Raw genomic sequence first — 5,321 nt, 5'->3', positions numbered from 1 at the left:
GGTGCGCCCGGGCCTCAGTCCGGAGCCAGCGACTGCGACCGAAGGCGGAGCAGCCTCTCGGCGAAGCTCGCCGTCCCGCCGCCAAGCCGCTCCTCAGCTGATCCAGTCAGAGAAAGTTAGCTCTTCCCGCCGCTCAGCGGGTGCAGCCCGCGTCAGAGCCCTCGGCTCCTCAGCCGCGGAGGTCCGACCACGGCCACCCGGGGCCTTCGCTCCGCCCCGACCCGCACTCCCGCCGCCCGCGACCCGGGTGCCCGCCGCCCGCCGCCCGCACGCCCGGTCCCGAGAGTCCTCTAAGGAAGTTCCGCGCCAAGGTAGCCCGCCGCTCCCGCCCGATTCAAACGAAAACGGCGGTTCAAATTCTGGCGCTAAGTGCTGTGATTGGGCCAGACGGCCCGCGAGAGACCAATGGAAATGGCGACAGAGGATTGGGGCAGTCCAGAGGTGGAGCCAGGATGTGGGCCAGGCGGCGGGGCGGAACCGGATGAGTGGGAGGGGCCAGCCCGGTAGGCGGAGCTGGGCCAGGAGCTGGCCAACGAAGCGGAACCCGACCGGTGCGGTGGAGAAGGAGGGCGGGGTGGGGCTGTTGGGCAGGCCCCCACCGTTCTGGCGGGCGGGGCAGAGCGTCCCAGCTTTTCAGCGTCAGGGAAACAAACAAGGCCGATCTGTAAAAAGCTACCTATAGGCTCCCTCTCCTGAAATCAAAAACCAGCAACGCCGGGTCTTGCTCAGCGCTAGAAGCTTTTATATTTTTAAAATGAAAACCCTTCCTCTGTAGTTTCTGCATAACCTCAAAAGTAACCTGAGGTTGTTTCTCCTGCCTTTTCAGTGTCCCACAAACTGTCCTTTAAAATGTGAGGGACATCATTAACATTTATCTTACAGTCCTGCTTATCCTGCTTAGTGGCATGGTTTTTCCGAAACCATAACTTAAGAGTTATTGTTCAGCACAGTTTGCAATGCTTTGCTGTTTCAGGAGAAAATGCCAATTGAAATAACCTGTACAAGACTACACCTGCAGATCCTAAGATAGGGATCCTGGGGCACCAGAGGGGGTTTTCTGAGGCTGGGTGCCAGTCAGATGAATATTGAGTACCCATGTTTTGCTGTCCTTTTTTTTTTTTTTTTCTCCATGCTCCCTCATATTTCTGGATCAGTATTCTTCCAGTAGGGTGTTGTGAAAATTCCACTCCTAGGGCAATATGACCAATGTCTACCCTCTCCTAAAGGTCTCAAGGACAAGCCTGAAGTATGAAGCCACCAAATTTTACCCTGGGGAACCAGTGTGTTAGACTACCCTGAATCAGGCTAGTTACAGCATACCTCTTGGCTTCTAAACCTAAACATCTGGTCAGGACTTCAAAGATATATTTAGGGCACCACTGGGCCTTTTTGTTCCTACTTACAATGGGACCACACTAAATACATCCCCTTTCTGTGGCTTTCACTGTTACCTGCTCTTTAATTAGCCTATTGAGGATGGGTGGTCCAACCTGCCTTGTTAGGGCTGTCAGAATCCAAGCTAGCTACTTGGGCATTACCCTCTTAGCAATGCACCTAATAAGGGCATCTCACGATTTTATTTACCAAATGCAATTTAGATTTTTAAAAAGCAAATTAGCATATATATATACATATATGTATCAAATCAGTTCATACACTCATACACGTATGATTGTTACTTTATCATGAGTATGTGAATGAATGTGTATGTCTGTGTCTGACCATGTGTATATGAGTACAAGTACCTCTGTACATCAGTAGAGAGCATGGCATCTCCTGCACTTGCAGGCAGTTGTGAGCCACTGAAGCAGCTAATGAGGCCTGAACTTTGTTTTTCTGCAAGAGCAGCGAGACCTCGTAACCACTGTGCCATCTCTCCAGCCCTCAATTCATATGTTTCTAATTGTGTTTTTCTTTAATGTGCTTAAAATTTAAGCTTTATGCTTTGTTTTAAATTATAGCCTTGGGGGATGTAACTTTAAGAGCCACGGTGTCTTTGTCACTTTTCCCTGGCTGTGACAAAACACCATGACCAAGACAACTCATAAGAAAAACATTTAACTTGGGGCTCACAGTTCCAGAGGGTTAGAGACCATCATGGTGGGGAACATGCAGGCAGGCAGCTAGGCATGGCCCTGAAGGAGTGGCTGAGAGCTTACATCTGATCCACAAGAGCAAGGCACATAGGATGGAGAGAGGGAGGGGGAAGGAGAGGGAGAGAGGGAGAGAACACCCAGGATGGTGTGGATAATGTAAGCCTCAACGCCCATCCCCAGTGACATACTTCCTCCAACAGAGCCACAGCTCCTAATACTTCTCCAACAGTTCTACCAATTGGGAATCAAGCATTCAAATATGTGAGCCTGTAAGGACCATGTCACTGAAGGCCCCACCCATGGGATCATATAAGAAGCCTTTGTAAAGCTTGTAAAAACACCCCACACTCTCTTCCTCATTGCTCACCTTAAAGCATATATTCTCACTGGTCTTCAACTCTTTTGCTTTGCCTTGCTCTGGCTCGTCCCCGAGTTTTTTCCAGCAACATCACCAAAGAAAGCGGACCCTGAGTGGCACTGGTGGGCTCTGTCTGCATGTGGTGCCCTACCTCATTCCCCACCACTGTCACTGGGCTCCCTTCAGTTTCTCTTCCCAATACAGACAAAAGATTTTACTGTGAAAGTAAGGTGGAGGGAGGGGTCATGGTATCTGCCTGTTGGGCCACAGGAGGACTGGTGCCCACCCCACAGGTCCTCACCAGGTCTGCAGTGCTCCTCACTAACTCCAGCAGTATTCGGTCCCCTGAACTTGCATGTGGCTCTTTGGGAAATGGGGCTCCCATTAGGGCAACCTTCCCAAAGCACAGATGGGACCATGATCCTCGCATCTCTCAAATTCTGTTACCATTTTCCCACTTGTTTTGTCTCAGCACTGAACAGGATGTGATTCAATGTGACCTCTAGAACTCAGTGCAAGGACTCTGCTGTAGGGCCATCATCACTCCAGACTGAGCCAGGTCACCTGACCCTCTACCTACCCAGCTCCTTCCTTTAGAGCTTCTGATTGTTATCAGGAAAGACTCAGAGTCCAGCCAGGCTCCGAGGCCACACATGTTCCTGGGCCCCCTGTTTCCTTGTCCTCTGAATTCTGAATGCTCAGGCGATTCTGAAATTCTGAATGCTCAGCCCCTAAATTCTCCCTGCTGGCAGGTTCTAAGCACTCTGCTGCTCAGAGCAGACATGTCTGCTCCTCTTTTCTCTCTATCGAGAAAAGCAGTTGAGTTCTCAAACTGGGCAGCCCACCTCTGGAGCAAGAAGTCAGAGATATCTCCAGAAGGTGGTTCAGGTTAGGGTTAGGGTTCGATGTCATCTTTCAGCCTCCATACCCATGTGTACGTGCACCTGCACACACAGTGTGCCTTGATCCATGCAAACATACATATATACCCTTCATATACACAATAAATAAACAAATATATATAAACAAACAAAAACTTATTTTTCATTTAGTATTAAAAACAGTTTATTATAGATAAATGTTACATTGATAATTCTGCTTCCCTCTATTTGAGCACTGATGGTTTTCCCTAATATTTTATTATTCTAATCAATGCTTTGATAAACATACTGAGACACAATCTTGTTTTGATATGCAGACCTTAGAGCTTCCAAAATCTAGTCTTTTATCACGCAGAACGTACTTCAATCACCAAACTGCTGTCTTCCCAGAAGGACTGTCACAGTCTCTCCACCAAGTTCAATGCTTGAGAACACCTGCTTTATACCAGATCTTTTCTTCATTAGCATTTAAAATGTCCTGCTAATTAGTTTGTCCCAAAAGGAGAATAATTTTGATTTGATCTGTTCAAATTAACATTGTTTGAAAACCCACCCTTACATGTTTAAATGTCTCATCAGTCAGACTTCTGTGTCATTGCCTAGTAATCTGTTGCTGACTCAAAGCTCTTCTGGCAGGTTTGTCTAAGAAACACATACATCTTGGTTCTGTAGAGTTGCTAGAAATATGTAATGGGTCAGTCAGAAGAATGAAGATTAGTGAGAACGACTTTGTTGGCAACCTAGGGAAGATATGCTCAAGGATTGGAATCTTGCTAGCTCTTTAAGCAAATTTCAGAGGATGAGCCAAAATAACACCCTGTCTCTTAGGTTGCTTCTTGTCTGCTATTGGGTTCCAGCAACAAGAAAAGTCACTAGTAGAGAGCAGTTCCGGCACAGGGGTGTGTAAGGAGCAGCTCGAACACTGCCCCGCTCCACGAGGTATATAATGAGGTAGGTACACTGCAGCATCTCCTTTGGAAAACAGACCTCAGACCCTTTAGATTCTGACAAAATAAACAGGAGACTCCCTGAGGGTGTGTGTGGATATTTGCCATCCTTAGCAATCTTGGTCTTCAGCAATCATGATCAGCATCTAACAAGTAGCTCAGACAGATCTTTCCAGACCATGCTTTCTTTCACCTCAACAACTTTGGACATGCTCCACAACTCATTTTCCATTATCATGAGAAGGACTTAGCTTTATTATTGACATTGGCAAAATTTCTCATTATCATCCTATCAGATGTTTTTACCTTGAAACATCAAAGTTAGGAAATGGTCATTTTTCTTAAATTTATTTTGCTGGTGTGTGTGTGTGTGTGTGTGTGTGTTATATGTGGTGCATGCTGATTTGACTTTCAAACCATATGAATGCTTACAAAATATACAAATAGATGTTAAATGAATATACCAAAAATAAATTACATTATGTTATTTGTACTAAATAAAGGAAAGAAAATGAAGATCTTGACATTAGAAATTAAAACAAAACCGTGGAGGCGGCATCAGTATAGCCACTGGCTGCCTGGAGAACCAAAGTGATTCAAAGCATATTGAATGGCATGTCTACTAGGGACCTGGTATTTCCTAAAGCAAAAATACCCTGAAAAACGTAATCGGTTTTCGATAATTCTGTCGGAAGCACTATATAGATAACACTGTTTTGAATCTCTGCATCATTATGGGGTGTGAAGTATGATGTGAACATCGTAAATGGGAACTTCCTTCTTCACCCCAAGGAAAAAGAATATCAGCCTAAACTTAAGGAAGTGACGGACCTTGTGAGTCCAGTGGGAAGGCAGAAAAGGTCCCCACCCTGTGGGTGTTCATAAGTTGGAGAGGGAAAGGTTTGCTGTTTCCTAGGTTTTCTCCTCCCAGGCAGGTCTGCTTAGACTGGAGGGGAGTGGGCAGTAGAGGAGGACAGTGGGCTGGGGTTGTACCAGAGCAGCTGGTGTGGGGTGTGGTTTGAATCTCCTGCTGGCTCCA

This window comes from Micromys minutus (genome assembly GCF_963924665.1).
Source record: "Micromys minutus genome assembly, chromosome: 2".
NCBI lineage: Eukaryota > Metazoa > Chordata > Mammalia > Rodentia > Muridae > Micromys > Micromys minutus.
Note: the sequence above shows the minus strand (reverse complement) of the source record.